Here is a 20555-nt window from a genome sequence, read left to right as displayed (position 1 = left end):
TTTTCTTCTTGTATGCCATCCCTTGACACCCAGTGAGAACTACGGCTACTACAAATAGAATCATGATCAATATGAGACGTCAAATGCCCCGAAGAATATAGGTGATTTTGAGGATTGGGACAGGGAGGAGTGTAATGATGAGATCTATTTTCACCACCGTGTATAGCTGCCTGTAATGACCTGTGTTCTAGAAACACTGAGATCCATGCTGTGTACAAGCACATAGGTGCTTTGGGGCTCAGACATACAAACATATTAAAGATGGTTCATCAGGGCTGTGTTTTTACCCGAGTTAAGATTTGAGAAAATGGCCCATCGATTAGTCCAGGCAAGAGCAGAGTAGAAATGCAGTGTGCCCAGGATCAGTTTCAGGAATAATACTTTCATTTCACATTTTCATGAACCGTCTGAAAGACAGAGCAAACGGCAATGCCTCCAGCAATTCTAGTTACTGTGGAGACACAGTGAACAAGAAAAATTTTATAAGTTTTGGAACTGTGCAAATAATGACAGAAAGGGTAGATAAGCAACATCTGTGGGTCTAGGTAAGTCAGATCTCCCCAATAAAGGAAGAGACCCAGCTTCTCTGTCTCTTCTGGACTCTGTGACTGTGCCCTCCAAAGCCCCTGCCTGCTGCCACCCTTGATTCACTTCTTGTGTCTTCTTGGCTGCTGCCCAGAACTGCGTTCGGCCACTGTCTCTTGGCCTTGGCGCTGTTCTGTCCTCCTATGGGTAGAAGAGGGAGCCAGCCCCTGAAAACCCTCCTTCCACAGGCTGTAGCAAAGGCTGGCTTTGCAACCTTTTGCAAACACAAGGTAGAAGCTGCAAATCAATCCAGAGGCTGTAATCCCCCTGATTGCATCTCTTTAGGAGAAGTTTTATAAGTGAAGTGGTTTGCAGGTGGTCTCTTTGATGCAGATACCTGGGACAAATTGCACAGCCCAGGTTTGAAGCAGCAAGACTGTGAGCGACTTGGTACTCTTATCACTGGCATGCTGAGTGTATATGGCATACACTCAAACTTTTTTTCTGGGTCTGCCTTTTTCTCCCACCTGTGAAGAAACTACTAGATCTCATGGTTTTAAAATTGTTTTCTTCTGCTCCCTTTGGGAAAAAAAAAAATGCTGAAGAAGGGGGTTTCCAGAGGCAGTAAATCCATCATACTGCCAAAATATGAAAAGGTAGGGGAGAGTTTTGACATCAAGCACAGATAGGCCTGATGATAACACAGACTATGTGTTGACTTAATCGCTTGCAAAGAGAGCAGAAAGTCAAGTTTTTCTGTCAAGCTGAAAAGGGAAAGTAATTTGCTAAACAATGACAAATAATAGGGATGAGTCCCTAATGTTTCAGTAAGGGAGGCCTAACATTAGAAGTGTTGTCAAGGGACCTAAAAAGTGACTAATCCGCACAAGGTGGTGTGAACAAGTGTGTAAACAGAGATCCAGCAGGTGGCCTGGCTTCCAGCCTTGTCTGATGTTCACCAGCTGTGTGGTCTTGGGTAAGACATTAACGTCTACGATCTCGGCTTTCTCAGCTATCAAAAGGGGATAGCAGTTCCAAGCTCATAATGTTGAGTGAGTCATATTGGAAGTCATGTAGATTAAACACAAAAATGCACAAACTCACTGTCTCATAGGCAGCTACACCCCTATCTCTGCCATACCTTCAGCTTATGGAACTATATATTGGCCTAGTTTGGCAATAAAAATTCTTCACTTTTCCACATGACGTCTCTTTAAATCTCAGAAGACATATCAAGAATGTCCTTCTGAAAACACCTCTTCACGTTGAACGCTCATTTCCTAGAATCTGCGATATGTGACAACGTGTTGGCTAACCAAGCAGCCAGCCCAGCCCCTTTCACTCCTCCTTCCACTCCAGAGCTGCACGGTCAAATGTTCACTTGTCCATGTTTCCATGTATGTAGGAAGAGAAAGGTGGCCAAGTTCTGGCCAAGGAGCTATAAGAACACTCTATTCTGGATTCTTCTTTTTTTAATTAACAATAACCGTGCCTGCTTATTGGCCATAGTGTGACATTTGTCTCTCCTTCTCTCTGAACACCTGACTTTCCAATAAAAATAAATAAATCTTTTTAAAAAAAATCTCCCTGTGTTATAGTAATAAAATAGATCACCAACCCTATGGACATCAACTAAATAAATAAACATCCAATAAAGATGTAGGTAATAGAATTAAACAGGCACTTAATTCTAGGAAAAGACATGGATGGCCAACAAGCACCTGACAAAATGTTTGGATAAGATCACCATTATGGGAATGAAGATTCAGATCAGAATAATACCATGTATCTATTGGGATTTTTTTTCCTTGTCCTAGGTAAGCAACTTCACTCACAATTTTGCTAAGAATAAAGGGCAGAACTTGCTTTCAGTGGTATTCTTTAATGGGATTCTTCTCCCATTTCTAATTTAGCCTGAGTTGAAGACATCACGTTGTTACTGTGCATTGTTACTGGCATTGGAGCCCACTGAAGGCTCTGGGAGGTGTCTTGGGCTGCCTTCTCCTCTCCGCCCTGTTTTCCTAGTGAGCAGCTAAGAAGAAGCTCAACCTGAGCCTCCAGGTCCACCTCTGACCGTGAGACTGCGCTCCTGAAAACCAAATGTCACTGTGAAATCCAAATGAAATGTATCTTCTTACAATAAGTAGAAGAAAATACATACATTTTACGGTCAAAGGCTACCTTTTTGTACTGGACTTAAAAATAAAACTTCACGAGGTGCAAATATATTTATTCATCATCAGTTAATGTTTCCTCATTTAAACAAAGAAGAATTTGCATCATAATACTGTTAACTACAGATATGAAAAACTGGAATGTGTCCCCATTCTTCAACAAGCTCTTGGAATCAGGTGGCAGGCGTTTGGGGCTGCAGAGAGCACTGGCTGTAGCCTTTCCCTGTAAGAGGAACACTGGTTCCTAATCTTACTTCAAAAACTATTGTTTTCCAAATTTGGTCAATATAAGTGGCAATATGCCTACGCATTGGATGATGTATAATGAAACAGTCTCCATCTCTTTTATCTGGGTATCCACCAAGTTCTATTCATCCCTACAAACAACTCTAGAGTATTTGCAGTACCATAAACACTGAGAAGAGGGTAAGGGACGAAGACAAAAAGGAAATTGAAGTGGAATCCTGGTTTTGACTTCTCAAAGTGAGAGGAAGATGATCTGCAAGAACCAGAGAAACAGACAAAATCAAATGCTCCAGAGACACACACTTCTCTCGCCTCTCTTTCCCACTTCCACCCCTCTCCCTCGTTCCTCCCTGCCTTCCCCTTCCTCAGAAAGTAATCTCATCCTTTCGTCACATATTATTGAAATCCCAGTTCTTTCAAAAACTCTCATTTTTGCCCAGACTGAGAGCATGTCATTTGGAAGTGATGTGCAAGGCAAGAGATAACCAGGTAGAACTCAGCGATTCGCCACAGAGAATGGTCCCATGTTTGGCGGTAATGCTATCAGAGCCTGTCCCTCAATAGCTCTTCACTGCTCGGGCTCAGAATCTGCTGATTCAAGACTTTGCTGGCCTGGGGAGGTGTGAGGGTGGGAGCGAAAGAGGAGCTATGCAGTGCAGGAAGAGTTTGAAGAAATATTAATAGTCCTTCCAGAACATCTAAGAAGTCAGACAATTTTCTTTTCTATACAAATAGTGTCCCCTCCCCTTCTCTGTTCGCCTCTCTTCATTTCATGCTGTGGTCGTCTTGATTGGGAGGGAAGAATCGTCTCAGCTAGCTGCTAAGTACCAAGCAGAAGTGTTTATGTTGAAAATGGTCAGCGGTTAGGGGTTAGCCAGATATAGGGAGCAGGCATGATAAAGGTAAGCAGGGAGATTTGGATGGTGCAGTAACGGGAATTCAAAAACTCAAAGACTTCAAATCACCCAGAAGCACATTGGAACACACACCCATTTCCATCTGTATAGGTTCCAGAGGGAACCAACATACGCTCTGAATGGGCTGACAGAATGCAAACATAATCACTAAGTCAGATCTGATTCCATTTCCTTACTAATTCTTCTTTCAGGTGTAGAAATTTCATAAAAACTCAGAAAGACACACAAATCTTTGGTCTTTGAACCAAAAGGAGTTAACATGGCCGTGTTTTAATTGATCAATGATCTTCTTATTTCAATGCCAGCTCCTAAACTTTCTTGTTGTTTGAGTCCAAGCTATCCTAAGTTCACAGAATAAATGAATTGCTCATTTTTCAAAAAAAAATTTTAGTTCTTGTATTGGCTTCTTAACTATCTCGCGCTTGCATTGTGGACTTTCCAAGTCATGGACGTGTTCGGGTCTTCATTTATGACACTGCTCTGGTGAGTGCAGTGCAAATTCCATAGTGAGGAGACAAAGTCACAAGCTCTATGTGTCCGCATATTTTTAAGTGTCTCATTTCACACCATGAAGCCAGACGCCCCAGATACTTTTCTGCGATGATGCCTCCAATCAAAAGGCAGCATTAATTAAGAAAACTGATAAGAAGCTTTGTGGATCAAAGTGAACAGAAGGCATACGTCCTTAATGTCTAGATTTTATTCATTTCTGTGGACATGAGCTGATCTTAGCTAGTTAGTATGTAAATAACTTATCTAATGTGTCAGGTAACGAGAAAGGGAAGGAATCAGAGTCCTGCTTTCTTTGTTCTCCCCAGCTAATAAATCACAATTTGGTCTTAACGTTGAGCAGTCTTCCAGTCTGATTTCCATCTTTCTTCCTCAGCCATTCCAGCACTTGTAGCCTATTTTTTCCCTACTGCTCCACACCTAATGCTGGGTCCCATATGTAATTATGCCCCCTTGACACACAAACCCATACACTGTGGCTGATGACAAACAATTTATACACCCAGCCCTCAAAAAGTTTATGAGGCTGTGTATTATGGGGAAGCTAAGCATCAATTTCCCAAAAATTATTGTATACAAATGAACTTTTCATTCAATTTTCCATGAACTTTTAGCAGTACCCTTGTGTGTAAGAGGCAGAATCATGCTTATGGGTATAAAAAAATTATAAGCAACTTTATTCATCGTCTTTACATTTTAATGCCTAAACATATTCATGTAGATTTGTAATGTTTATTTATTTATGTAGATGAGAGGCAAAAATACAGAAAGAACAAGAGGGTTTCTCCAGCCACTTGTTGGATGCCTGCAATAGCCAGAGCTAGAACAGGATGAATCCAGGAGCCTGAAACTCCGTCTGGGTCTACTGCACGTACGGCCAGGACTCAGGTGTTTGAGCTGTCATCTGCTACCTCCCTTGTGTACTAGCAGGAAGCTGGATGGGAAGCGAAGGAGCCGGGATGTGAAATGTTGACATCCTGAGTGATGGCTTAACACCCTGTGTCACAACACCAGAAACTATTATAGGAAACTTCCGAGTATTTTCAAGTCTGATCATTATACATTAACGCCAGACAGGATTAGTAAAAGGAAATTGAGTGGATGTATATTTATGCACGGTTTGCACAGAATTTGCATTTCTTACTAGGTTGTGGCTCCAGGTTGTTTTCATGAAAGTTAACAAAATGTTAGTGATCGGAAGCTAATAAATTAAAAACTAATCTGGGGCTGGCATTGGGCATAACTGGTTAAGTGGCCACCTGCAAAGTTAGTCTCTCAAATGAGTGCCAGTCCCAATTCCAGCTGCTCCACTTTGGACCCAGCTCCCTGCTGACAAACCCTGCACACATGTGGGAAAAGCAGATGAAGCTCTTGGCTCCTGCCTTTGGCCTGGCCAGTCCAGCTGTCAGAGCCACTTGGGGAGTGAACCAGCAAACAGAAGATACCTCTGTCTACCTTTCCTTCTCTATAGCTCTGACTTTCAAAATCAATGGATAAATCTTTAAAAAAAAATCATAGAAGAGGGATTGGTGCCATGGCATTGCAGGCTAAGCCTCCTTTACGGCACCATCTGCTATGGTCCTGGCTATTTAACTTCTGATCCAGCTCTGGGCTAATGACCCTTGATCAAACAAAAGGTTAGTAATATCTTAGAAAGCTCCTCAATATTGTAAGACAGATAAAAGTCAATATAAAAATTCCTAAAAACTCAAAAAATTTCTATCCATATCGTATTATATTTTTATCTTAAAAACACCAAAAATTTAAGAAAATATTGGTTCACTAAAAACCTGTCAAGAATTATATCCAGAACAAAGACAACTTGAAGAGTTTGTAAATTAAGTCAGATGAACCACATTTTGTGGACCTAATTGGGTGAGAAACAAGAAATCTTTAGGTTGATTGTGTTGGTGGTAGCTGTGAGGATCCTCAAGACAACGAACAGCTCCTTCTGACCTCCATGTGCATCAATGAATTTTACACCTTTAGTAGGGCTTTTTATTTTCAGATACCTTAGGAATAAAGCATCCCCACACCTTAGGAACTTCTAAATGACTTTAAGTTCTGTTAACTCTTCAACAGTGTCCACAAAGTACATCAAAATACGTCACTATCTTCACCAGCACTGTTGACTTTATTTAATACTATGTACTTAATATCTGTGTACTTAATTTAATACATGTAACTAATATCCTATTCACATCTCCCTCCCTCTCCTCTCTTTCTGTAGCATTGCCTTTCACACAAGTAAATAAGTCTTACAAAATACAGGCACATCTGAGCGTTCTCCCAAACGTCCAGCTTCTGCCTCTCTGAGCAACATGAATAGATAAATAAGTAAATTTAATCTCTTCATTAGCAATCCCTCCACCCCTTGCCAAGCCACGTCGTAAGAGCATGCAATGTTTGAGGTGGAATGCGGAGAGGCAGCACATGTGTATGGTGCTCCATTCCTTCTATTAGCTTCAAAGCACCTTTTAAAACACGCCATTTCGATGGGAGTTACACAGCTGTCAGCTCACCGTCTCTTCTGGCTTTCACAAGAGAATGGGATCTTGAGCCATGTGCTCGTTTATAACTCCACTCCAACTAAACAAGTTGGATACACCAGGAAGCTCAGTGAACATGGATTGACTGGTATGGAAATGTGTTTGCCTTTGATCCTGGCAAAATATGTTTGTTGGAAATTTGGGATCTGTCAGACAGAGAGGTAGCTTCCAATGCAGCTGAGGTGAGGTGGAAAGGTAAGAAGACAAGAATGATTGTCAGTATGGAGACATTACAGAGTTCAGAGGAACACGGAGAGAAAAAAACCAGTCATTCATTATTACCCAAAGTATTAATAGCTCACCATTAGGGATTCAACTTTGCATGTGTTTTTATTAAAGTTGAAGGCTTAAATGCTACCTTCTCCCTCTCTGCTAGATTAGGGGGATACTTCTTAATCCTGTCTCCTAGGGAGTTGCCATAAATAATCTGAATTTGAAATATGACACAGCTTAATGACAGCCCTGCGGCAGGAGAGTTGAAATTGTTCTTGCTTTTCTGAAGTTTTGGATACTTTGCATTTTTAATTTCACTTAAAAATAAAGAAAAAATAGATTGCATGTATTTTCTAAAATGCATTGTTAGGCTTTCATTTAGTCCTCCTGGGGTTTCTGATGCTGAAATTTCAAGCCCAGGAGGGTCCCTGACCCCGCATTCCGGGGTTTAGGAAAGAGAGATCCCAACAGGTTAGGCCTTCGGGTTCCCTCTGCAGCAGTGTGGGGGGAATGGCATCATCCTGGCTCCAGAACCCCAGTCCACTGCACATCAGAGCTCAATCCATTTCCTGGTATAACATGAGGGCGTTTTTAAAAGCTCATGGAAAATTAATTTTAAAAAATTGCAAAACAAATGGAAATCCTTGCAAAGAAACATCTTTAATAACTTTATGAAGAATGCATAGTGTGGAAGACTGTATATATTTTTTAAAGTATCTAAAGATTTGCTAATTTTTTGGAAGGTAGAGTGACAATGAGAAAGGGACAGCAAGAGGATCTTGCATCTGTTGGTTCTCTCCTCAAATGCCTCAATCGCTGGTCTAAATCGGGATGTAGCCAGGAACTCCATCCGGTCTGTCACACGGGTGGGAAGAACTCGAATATTCAGGTCAACTGGTGTGGCACTAGCAGGTGCACTACCAGGAAGCTGGATTGGAAATGCGGGGTAGCCAGGACTCTAATCCAGAGCTCTGACTGGGTGTGGATGGCTCAGTGACAGTTCAATCTGCTGTTCCACAATGCCCAGAGCTCAGAAATGTTTGCACTGGGGAGAGCATTGTGGTGCTGCAGTGTGGCACCAGCAGACTGTTCACAGCTCCCTGGCAGCACTCGTGGGACAGCAGCGGAGGATGGCATGAGCGTCTCTGAAAGCTGTGTGGGAGACCCAGATGGGGTCTGACCTGGAACTGGCTTTGCTTAGCGAGTGAACCAGCGAGTGAATGATTTTTCTATTTGTTTTCTCCTTCTGTCTGTCTGCTCTTCAAATAAGTAAATAAATAACCCTTTAAAATTTTCTGCATCAAAATAAATATTTGAATTTTATTTCCTATGAACTTTCAGAAACCCCCTCACATTCCAGGGACACTTTGTTCCTTTAGGGGTTTGAGGCTGGAACGTGCAGCAACAGGCAGAACATTGGAATCCACATGCGGGGCTGGTGGTGGAGGGCTGCGGGGCTGGCGGTGGAGGGCTGCGGGGCTGGCGGTGGAGGGCTGCGGGGCTGGCGGTGGAGGGCTGGTGGTGGAGGGCTGCGGGGCTGGCGGTGGAGGGCTGGTGGTGGAGGGCTGCGGGGCTGGGGGTGGAGGGCTGGTGGTGGAGGGCTGCGGGGCTGGCGGTGGAGGGCTGGTGGTGGAGGGCTGCGGGGCTGGTGGTGGAGGGCTGCGGGGTGCTGGTGGTGGAGGGCTGCGGGGCTGGTGTGGAGGGCTGCGGGGCTGGCGGTGGAGGGCTGGTGGTGGAGGGCTGCGGGGCTGGTGGTGGAGGGCTGCGGGGCTGGCGGTGGAGGGCTGGTGGTGGAGGGCTGCGGGGCTGGCGGTGGAGGGCTGCGGGGCTGGTGGTGGACGGCTGCGGGGCTGGCGGTGGAGGGCTGGTGGTGGAGGGCTGCGGGGCTGGTGGTGGAGGGCTGCGGGGCTGGCGGTGGAGGGCTGGTGGTGGAGGGCTGCGGGGCTGACGGTGGAGGGCTGGTGGTGGAGGGCTGCGGGGCTGACGGTGGAGGGCTGGTGGTGGAGGGCTGCGGGGCTGGCAGTGGAGGGCCTCGGTGGCCCCGGTCAGCCCTCCTGCGCGTTCCCCAGGCTCTGCATTCCCATCCTGTTCCCATTAGAGATTTGACCTGAATCTGCTCAGCCTGTAAATTCAAACTCTCGAGCTAAAGTGACTTTGCCTTTTAAAGGCTATTACTTCATTATCTCCATAACTTTACTTGTAATGCTTAAATTCTTTTTAGCATTTTTAGCTCATATGTGATTAATCTTTAGTGATAATTTGACAGTTTACTGACATGTTCCTAAAGAATTTGTAATTAATTTTAATGCACAGTTCATTTTTTTCTAATGTCACACTTGCATGTATCTCATTATATGTTGGATTAAAGATATTAATGTTTCATTTGAACAAAATATAGATTTTAAATCCCGCATGGCTGGAATGAATTAGGGAACTTTGACAAAAGACAATAACTTTAAAAAAAATCGGAACGTGAAATTTAAATAAACCCTTATTTCTCAAAGTATATTTGCCACACACACAATGCAAAACAAAACAAAAATCTCGAAGCTTAACAAGACTCAGCTCAGTGCTGAGGCTACACACAAGGTCTTGTGTCTCTCAGCGTTCTCTTCCCTTCACTCGCTCCTGTGTCTTCCCACCAATTGTACAGCTGCAAAAAGAGATGCATTTGGTTGAGGCTGTGGGCTGCCAGAGTCTTGGGACTAGCAGCCCTAAGAGCAAGAGAGACTGGAAAAAGAAATGTGGGGGCCTGGTGCGGTAGCCTAGCAGCTAAAGTCCTCACCCTCCATGTGCTTGAATCCCATATGGGTGCTGGTTCTAATCCCGGCAGCCCCACTTCCCATCCAGCTCCCTGCTTGTGGCCTGGGAAAGCAGCCAAGGATGGTCCAAAGCCTTGGGACCCTGCACCCGCGTGGGAGACCTGAAGAAGGCTCCTGGCTGCTAGTTTTGTATCGGCTCAGCTCCAACAGGTGCAGCCACTTGGGGAGTGAATCAACAGAATAGAACATCTTCCTCTCTGTCTCTGACTTTCCAATAAAAATAAAGTAAATCTTAAAAAAAAAAAAAAAAGGAATAATTTCTCAAGGAAGGGTGAGGGAGAGAACCCTGCTAGTTAAAAAAATTTTTTAATTAAAAAAGCAAAAGTCATCTGCATCCGTATGCGTGCCAGTTTGAGTCCTGGCTGCTCCACTTCCCACCCGTCTCTCTGCTTATAGCCCTGGGGCACTGCCTGAATTCAACATGCGTTGTCTATGGATGCTTCTCTGACTGCACCTGCCGAGGCTCTGTCCCCAGATGAGGTCTCGTTCTGAGGATGGGGTTGGACACTCAGCAGCTCCTGCTGAGTCATCTGGGCTCTCCATGGCATGAAGGCGCTTGTGGCCGGGGGCAGCGCTCCGCTCAGCATGAATTCTTTGCTTGAAGCAGCACCACAGTATCTCGTTGCTGCTAATTCAGTAATTTTATAATAATTATTGATACCTGAAACGCCAGTCCTCATCTTATTCTTCTATCACATTATATTGGGATTTTTATTGAAACTGCACTGAATCTAGACAAAATTGGGGAGCAACTGACAATTTTGTGTGGTCAGGACCCTACATATCAGATTCATAAATGTGGTATACTTTCCCCTCTATTTCAGCCTTCTATAACGTCTTCCAATAAAGCTTTATACTTTTTCCTCATATTTTTTCTGCATCTACCTTTAGTAAACTTCTTAGATTGAAATAATTTTAGAGATACATAAAAATAGCAAAGACGACGCGGAGGGTCCGTGTGGCTCCTCACCCGGCTTTCACGAACATTCACAGCCTCAAGTAGTTCGTGCGATCCCTGAATGACTTATGCATTTTATTCCTTGCGTAAATGATTCAACATAGAATGTTAATTCAGGTGGCCCAGTAACAAGAACAATAGGATTCTCCAAAAGAGAAGCCAGAGAAACAGAAGGGAGGAAACGACCAAAGAACGCACCTCCCAGAGCTGGAGAGACCATCTTCCCGCTGCAAGAGCCCACTCGGTGCTGAGCCAGATGAATGCAAAGCAGGATCTCGCCCAGCTCTTTCCTTGTGAAATTTCAGCATGTCAAAGGTAGAGAGATCTTAAGGCTGCTGTGAAGTGCGTTATCCTAGAGAGCCGTTTCTGCATAGAACTCCACGCCCCGTGTTGAGTTTTGCTTCTGAAAACACGATCTCCTTTTATGCCCTCGGTAGTTCTGGAGTGTTCTCACAGAGGGCTTATTCCTCGGCTGTTATAAACTGAATTATTTTTCTCATTTTTTCTGCGCATTCCTGGTACAGGAAAGCATAGGTTGTTGTCCCTATTCATCCACGTAAGGGTTACTTGCTTAAGTCATTATTTCAAATGGTTTTTGATTAGGTATTATTATTTTCTGATTAGATAATGATGCAATCTGCAAAACAATGATAATTTTGTCCTTCTTAGTTTTCTTACTATCTTTTTTTTTCTTATTACTCTGGCTGAAACGTTCAAAAATTATGAATAATAGCAATGATAGTGAGTATCGTTTTCTCATAATTAGTTTCCCTATGGCATATCACTCTGAAGACATACAAAATAATCAAGAGTCTCTATCAACTGACAGAAGAAATAGATGTTGACATTTAACATTTAAATGTTTAACATTTAATCCCTGTTGAATTGAGAGTACATAATCAATATCTAATTTGACTAAACTTGATTAACGTATTCCATTTTTGCCTTTCTAGTAGTACAAATCCTACTTAGTTAAGGCAATGGTCTGAGCTGTGCCTCTTCAAAATTAGCAGGTTGAATTCCTAACCTTAATTGGCTGGTTTTTAGACACCAGGACTGTTGGGTGTCTCCAGAACACCAACTGCAGAGCTATAATCACCTGAGCTAATCTCATAGAATATGTACATCCACCTTTACTTGGCTCTAGTTCCTTGGATAACCTTAACTAAAACAAAGTATGTTGCCCTTTTACTATATCCCTCAGCTTATCTGCCGAAGGTTTACACGTTGTTTACACAACAATTTATATCTACATTGCTGACTGCTCTCCCTTGCAGCTTGTGGATGCATGATTACCACTTTTAATGCTGGACTTTGCAAAGCTGAGTCAAGCCAACCTTCTAAAATTAATTCAAAATTACTTACTTTTCCTTTGCTTAGAGAAAAATAAGTAGCAAAGAAAGTACTAGGAGTTTCTTATAAGTGGGGCCTGGCATGATAGCTTAGCAGCTAAAGTCCTTGCCTTGCAGATGCTGGGATCCCATATGGGTGCTGCTTCTGATTCTGGCAAACCCACTTCCCATCCAGCTCCCTGCTTGTGGCCTGGAAAAGCAGCCAAGGACAGCCCAAAGCCTTGGGACCCTGCACCCGTGTTGGAGACCTGAAGAAGCTCCTGGCTTCGGATTGACTCAGCTCCAACTTTTGTAGCCACTTGGGGAGTGAATCATTGGACGGAAGATTTTCCTCTCTGTATATCTGACTTTCCAATAAAAATAAAATAAATCTTTTTTTAAAAAGGGAGTTTCTTATAGGTGTACTCAATTTTCCTTGTAAAATCATCTGAGCTTAGCATTCCTATTATAAAGAATTTTGTGATCATTTCAAAACAGTGATAGCGATATTTCTCCCACAGTTATTTTTTCCAGCTCCAGATTTCCTTTTTTTTTTTTTAGCCAATCTTGTCTATCTTTCAATTCTTGTGAAAAATCACCCATTTTATTCAGTATTTATTAGGACTAATTAAACATTTGTACTTTATATTTTCTTTTAAAACGAAAACTATAATTGGTGCCACCACTCGTGACACCACGCCCCATTCTGGAATTCCTGTTTCAGTCCTGGCTGTTACAATCCAGATTCCTGTTAATACCCACTGGACGGCATGAGATGGTGCAAGCGTTTGGCTCATTGCCATAAAAGTGGAAGACCCATACGGAGTTCCTGGCTTCTGTTTTGGTCTGGCTCAATCCTGGACGTTGCCCGCATATCAGCATGTTCTCCCTCTCTCTCTCTCTCCTCTCTCTCTGTCTCTCTCTCTCTCCTCTCTCTCTGTCTCTCTCCTCTCTCTCTGTCTCTCTCCTCTCTCTCCTCTCTCTCTCTCTCTCCTCTCTCTCTCCCTCCCTCTCTCTCTCCCCTTCCTCTCTCTCTCTCCCCTCTTCCTCTCTCTCTCTCTCCTCTCTCTCTCCTCTCTCTCTGTCTCTCTCCTCTCTCTCCTCTCTCTCTCCTCTTCCTCTCTCTCTCTCTCCTCTCTCTCCTCTCTCTCTGTCTCTCTCCTCTCTCTCTCCTCTTCTTCTCTCTCTCTCTCCCTCTCTCTCTCCCCTTCCTCTCTCTCTCTCTCTCCCCTTCCTCTCTCTCTCTCCTCTTCCTCTCCCTCTCTCTCTCTCACCACTCTTTGTTTTTCACTTTCTGTGTCACTTTGCTTTTAGATAAATAATTAAACATTTAGAACCATTTATCCTGTTTATTTACATAGCAATATTCCCAAACATTTTGTGTTTGTGTTTTCTGTTTCCTGCCGCCTGTCACAGCCATCCAAGGTGTGTGTGTGTATCTGGTGGAGTTTGTATAACTGACTGAGCTGCATAAACTGGTATTTTGAATGAAACTAATTTCTCTCTTTGCTTTTTTTTTAATTTCTAAATTTGCACTAATGTTTTCGTTTCTTTTGTCTCTATTTTTTCAATCTATTTTTCAGTACTTTTTAAAGTTTCAATAATTGAAAAGTGACGTTTCCTCCATTTTTTCATGTTTGAAATCATTTCTAGTCATGGTTAACCTTAAGTTCATTTTGTCCATGTATCATAGATTTTCACTGCTACAAATGTAGAGTCTGTTCTTGAGAGCAAGTACCATTTATTATTTCAAACAAGGAAGCTGGAAGAATCGACACACTCATAACCACCCAACTTTAGGAAGATCACCAACTCACAGTGCTGTTACAGACACAACAACAACAACAAACAACTCATGAATCCCGAATCGTAGGTCCAGTAAAAGTTTTGTTGAATATTAAAGAGGCAATCAAGACATTCTCTGCTGTGGAAAAGCTAAGAGAAAATCTTGCTACAAGATCTATTCTTACGTTCTCCAGGCAATAAGGGAATGTTAGAGAGGATAGAATATCAGGCAGCAGCTGCTGTAAGAGCAGATGAAGCCGTTATCTGCAGCTCCAGCACCCCACACGAGGGCTGCTCCACTTCCAATCCAGCTCCCTGATAACACAGCTGCGAGTGGCAGCACAGGAGCCACGCCCCGGATCCCTGCTAGCCATCCTTGCGGGAGACCTGGAAGAAGTCCTGCCTTTGGCTCCAGCCCTGTCATGGGAGCTGTTTGGCAAGTGAATTATAGGATGAAACACTTCTCTGCGTCTTTCCTTCTCTCTCTGTAACTCTGGCTTTCAAGTAAATAATAAATCCTTTTTCTTTAAACAATCAGAAGAGAAGAAAAATATAACAATCAAAACTACAAGTAAACACAGCTTTTCCTTTTCCTCTTGAGCTTTGAAAATTATGATTAATGGTTAAAATGAAGATTATGATATTGTCTGATGTGGTTTTAAATGTGGGTAGATGAAATACTTAAGCCTATTATATAGGAGAGATTAAAAGTGCATGAAGGGAGCCAATGTTTCTATAATTCACTTCAACACGCAAATACTCACTCCAATAAAGCCAGATTCGTTATCTTTCTACAAAGCAAAATCCACAGCGCAATCATGAGACAACAATCCAAACGACATAAAACTCTGACAACGTTAAAGCACCAGAGAAGCTGGGGCAAATAACACCAAAAAAGGAAAGCGAATGGCAGAGACAGAAAACAAACAAAAAAAAAAAATTAGAAGGTAAATGCGTACCTTCAAAAAGCAATAACTGGGTTAATCACAAAAAGTCCGAATGCAGCAATTAGAGTACACATCCGCTCAGTTAAAAGATTGAGATTAGCAGACTGGATTGCAAAACATGATCCAATTATATCGTGACTGTAAGAAAGTCACTTTAAATACAGGAATAGGCAGGGTAGAAGTTAGAGGATGAAATAAAGGGAAACCATGCACAAATCAGTTAAAAGAAACCATAAGTAGGGTTAACGTGTAAGGAAAAAAAATTCACCAGGAAGAGGGAGAAAAAATACATAGCGATGAAGAGTTTTAAGCTCTACAAGCTTTAAAAAACGTAGATATTAATGTGAAGACTGGCAGCTGCAAAATTTATGAAACATATCTGAATTAAAATGAAAACATAGGAACCTACAATAATAGTTGGATAGTTCAAGAATTCTCTCTCAACAAGTGTTAGAAAAACTAGACAGAAGGCCACCTGCGTGACAAACTGAGCAACACCATGAGCCAACAGTACGCAACATTGTTTAGAGTATTCCATGCAGCAATAACAGCCAGGAGAGGCGAGGCGAGGCGAGGCGAGGGGCACCACGTAAGACTCCCGTGACACTCACTTCTATTTCATATGGTTCTTATTCCAATTGCCTCACTTCCAATCTAGCTCCTTGCTAAAGTCCTAGAAAAATAGAAGATGGCGCAAGAACCAGGACCCTCACATCTCCTTAGAAACCCAAATGAGGCTCCTGGCTCCTGGCTTCACCGTGGTCTATATCCAACTATGAAGGATAATTTGGGGAGTGAACCAGTGAATAGAACATCTCTTTCTCATTCTCTCTTTTTCTGTTTTTCTCCATTTTTCTCTGTAATTCTGCCTTCTGAGTAAATAATTTAAACAAACAAACAAACAAAAAGGATGACGTTACAGGCTGGGGGCTGGCACAGTGGCCTGGGACACTAATACTCTGCCTATGGGCACTGGTTCATGTCCTGGCTGCTCCACTTCTATGCAACTCCCTGCTAAGCATGTCAGAAAACAGTGGGGGTAGCCCAGTGTTTGAGCTCCCGCCACCCAAGTAGGAAACCTGGATGAAATTCCAGGTTCTTGGCTGCAGATTTATTTATTTTTATTGGAAAGTCAGATATACAGAGAGGAAGATCCTCTATCCACTGAATCACTCCCCAAGCGGCCGCAATGAAGCTGAGCCAACCTGAAGCCAGGAACCAGGAGCTTCTTCTGGGTCTCCCAAGTGGGTGCAGGGTGCCAATGTTTTGGGCCATCCTCAAATGCTCCCACCCAGAGAGCTGGATGGGAAGTGGAACAGCCGGGATAAGAACCGGCATTCTTAGGAGTTCCTAGAGCATGCATGATAAGGACTTTAGCTGCTAAGCTATCACACCAGGCCCAATTATTTGTGGTTTTTATATACTTAGAATGCGTAAACCAACAAATTCAAACTACTACAATACTATTTTTAATCATTAAAAAAGGAAATACTTAAATGTAAACCAAATAAAATACATCCAATTTGTATGCTGATGAAAGGCCAACCAGATGGAGCCTTCCAGTTCACAGACCACAAGGTGCAACATGAGAGCCCCACACTGATACGCAGTTTCCACGTCATTTCTGTAAAAATAGCAATCATAAGTTTTTTTGTAGAAAGAGACAGAATTATTCTAAAAATCACATGGAAGACAAAAAAAATCAGCTGAAATATTTTGAGAAAAAGAATTACGGAATAGGAAGGGCATCCTCTACCTAAGATAACTGAGAAGCGCAGACACGCATGCGCAGGTCAACCGGGAGGAAGAACTTCAGGGGGGTCTGAGATGGGCAGTGCAAGACGTGTGCTCTACCAGCAGTTGGGTAACACTAGTTTCCAATCCTCCTAAAGCGTATGCATGCTGTGCCTTCAGAGCTTGCAATCTCGTGCTTTCCTCAGCCACTTTCCACATGCCAGTTCCCAAAAAAGATGGTGCCCGAAGTGTAGGGTCCACACCAGCCACAGCTGAACTTGGTTTTCGTGCGGCTTGTCTGGCCCCGCCCCAGGCCTTCGGAAGCTGGGCAGCAGAGGGAGCTACTGAGCCGCCCGAGCACAGCTCCTATTAGATCAAGACCTGCAGAGCGTGGATTTGCTCCTTTTGTTCCAAAGATAAGCAGACCTCCCTTACCTGTACTAGGCTGACATCACTTTGGGGTCCAAAGCTGACCTAGACTGATCCACGGCTCATTATAAACTCATTGTAATACATTAGCTGAATACATCCAGCTGCATGATAGGAAACATTTGGCTCTTAAAGGAGCAAATGGGGCAGGAGCTAGTTTCTGGGGACTCTCCAACTACTTTCCAGGGCAACCTTCAATATTCCTCTCCTGTATCAGAACACACATCCCTTTTCACTGAACAGCTAATCAATGTTAATGTTCAGAAGGTAGATCCCACTCTACCTTCCGAACCTGCTTTCTCAGCAAAGCTTGCCTCTCTTTGGTGGTTGTTGACTGGTTCCCTACTCAGCTTCTCCCTTGTGAGGTCTTGCCGGAAGTGAAGGAGCTGGGTACCAGAGGAGCCACTTATTTGAGAAACTTTGGAGTTGAGACCCAACAACCCATGTTTCTACAAGCTCTAAAGGTGATCCTGGCATACATATGTGTTTGAAAATGACAGAACTAGAGTAATAATTGTAGAAATGTCTCACATACATGTAAAATGTGACTCTAAAACGCACTGCTTTCAAACTAGAACTCTATTTTCCACTCATTTTTCCAACAAATTCGGGTACCACGGAAGAGGGAGCCATGACTCAGGAAGCACAGACATCACAAATCCACCCGAGTATTATTAGCAGCTGGGATTTTTTTTTTTTCTGGGCGACCAGATAACTGATGATTTTGCCACTGGACTTTTCCATTTCCAAAAGTGCTTAAGAAACAGACCTCAACATGGGAGGGAAGCGCATGGCCCATCACAGGCATTGAAGAAACACCTGCCACAGATCCTTTCTGGCTACTGCCCACAACACAGTGCTTCATCTCAAGGCAGTGAGACCTCTGCTGTTCGGTCAATTCTTTGTCTTTCAGTTCCCGAGGAGTCTCAGCTCCCAAGCCGCCAAATACATGGGCTTGGCCATTGTGTGCGGCTGTTACGATGTGAATGGGTCGCCGTATATGTGGGCAAGCCATTTTAGGAGAGCAGCAATGGCTGGCATCCCTAAGGACCTGGAGCTCCTCGTAGAGAGGGAGAACCCACTACCGCTCAGATGCAACCAGTCTTAGTTGAGGCTGGAGTCCCCCAAGCCATCACCTTTTCCCAAGTAAGGCCAGCCCGGGGAGCCCCTCGCCATGCTGCACTCCCACCCCAGATTTTTTTTTTTTCCCAAAGCAGACAATGTGGTATTGTGATTAGATATAAACTGAAAGTGTATTTTCTGCCCTTCAGTAATTACACTGCCTTATGGTAGCATTATTCAGTGTGAAGCCTTATTATGCCGCAGAATGAAATTCTGTATAATTTTCTTCTCCTCCAATGCACAAATGGAAATCATATTTTGGTCTGAGTTGGGAAGAAAGGCTCAGTTATCACTTGTGAGCTTGGTGTTATTTTCCCCAGAATTAAAAAATCCATCTGGGTGTCCGACCTCGCTCACCCTGCTGCCTCTCCATTCAGCCTTTTGTATGCAGATGAACCTTATCAATTTCCACCGCCTCAAAAGCGCGCACCCAGCTTGGTGCCTCCCCCTGGTCCGCTAGGCTTTAATGGAAATGCATGAGGTTTTTTTTTTCTTTGATGTCTGTGCAATATACGCATGTGGATAAAAACCTGTGCTTTTATTTAGGGGGAGGGGGAGGAGGCTTCAAATCAAAGTTGGAGTCTCTACCCCATCGCGCCTTGTTGGCGATTAGCAGAGGAGAGAAAGGAACAGCAAATCCAACACAGACACTGTGAAACCAGGGTTATTCAGATTATTGACTAACAAATAAAGGGGCATGGGATGTCGCATTTGTATCGGAAGGGTTTTCATCCAGCCACGGGACTCATCAACAACTTAGTGGAGTGCTACTAAATCCCTGTGTTAACACCAGACTCTGGGGGCTCCCTGTGATTAACGTAGATTGAGGCTCCCTCAGGCCTGCCCTGGCTGTGTCAATAATTCACTTAAGGCAGCTGGCCCTGGGAACTCTACAGCTTTGGGTAAGCAACTTGCAAAAAACACTACTCAGTCATCTCCCCCAGTGCCATGCTACTCTGTGATTATGGCCGACAAATGATCCACCTGCTGATGACAAGGTGCTGAAGCCACAGCTTACGCCGCAAGAACCCACTGGACTCCAGAGGCATGTTCAGCAGCCTGGCTTTCATCCTATGGAGGATGCATGGCCCTCCTCCGAGACGCCGCTTTCCCAGGCCAGGTCTACACGACAAAGCACATGGTGCTATGAGAAATGACTGGGCAAGTCAAGGGCCTCCCTCTTCACTCATTCTGGAAGGAGAGCAAGTCACATAGGTTCTCCTTGGTTCCAAGTAGCCCATCAGCTCATTACATTGGTGACAGCTAGTTTAGCTCTATGGGCTGAGAGCTTGCTTCGTGACTAGATAATGCAGTTGACATGAGCCTTGAGTCCAGAACAAGGTCTTCTTTGGCCGACTTTGGAGAACTGGCTGGATCTACTTGAATGGAACTGCTGGGGTCCTGTAAGCCTGAGAACCAGAGGGACAGCTGTCCTGTTTACCTGATCAGAGTATTGTAAGGATTTCAAAGGAACAGTAAATATGTTCATGTTTTTGATAACTAGTAAGTGGTCATCTAAAGGAGGAATTCATGTTCTTGCTGGTTAATATGCTAAAAATAATAGACTCATATTCTGTAGTACTTACATTTCTCAGAGTGATCGCGTGTGTGTGTGTGATTGCAAACATGTGAGAAGAATCAATCTGCTTTCTGATTTTATTATTACCTTAAAATTATTTATTAGTGAAGCAAAGAGAAAGGCGTGCTCCCATCGTCTGGTTTATTTCCTGAGTCTCTCAGGGGCTGCGAGTGGGCCTGGCCAAGGTGGAGACCAAGGAATTGCTCTGCCTTTTTGGATCTGAACAAGCAGGTGGGACCTCAGAATCGCGGGCCTCGCTCGACCTTCGCCTCAACGGGGAAGCAATGCCTCCCAGTGGCATTTCCTGCTGGAGTCTCTCATGTGCGCGCAGCTTTTCTCTCAGCGAACTGACAGCAGTCTCACTGGAGCCTGCGTTCATTCCCCAGCTCTGCTCCCTGAGCTCCCAGAGAGCAGACCCCTCCAAGGATGTCACAGCACAGAATGATCAAGTCTGTCAGAGATTGGATGTGATACTCAAAATCAAAATCATCTTATCTTTCCTCACGTCTTTCTTCTAAACAGAGAATAGGGGTCAGCATGCTGGATGAACAGGTGGGTCCTCCACCCTGCGGTGCCAGCATCCAACATGGAGGTTCGTTTGTGTCCTGGCTGCTCCACTTCCAATCCAGCTCTCTGTTTGTGGCCTGGGAAAGCAGTGGAGGCATGGGAGATCCAAAGGAAGCTCCTGGCTCCTGGCTTCAGATCAACTCAGCT

The sequence above is a fragment of the Ochotona curzoniae genome, unplaced genomic scaffold, assembly GCF_017591425.1.
Source record: "Ochotona curzoniae isolate NIBS_2020 unplaced genomic scaffold, NIBS_Ocur_1.0 contig_1302, whole genome shotgun sequence".
Taxonomy (NCBI): domain Eukaryota; kingdom Metazoa; phylum Chordata; class Mammalia; order Lagomorpha; family Ochotonidae; genus Ochotona; species Ochotona curzoniae.
This window is presented reverse-complemented; position numbering follows the sequence as displayed.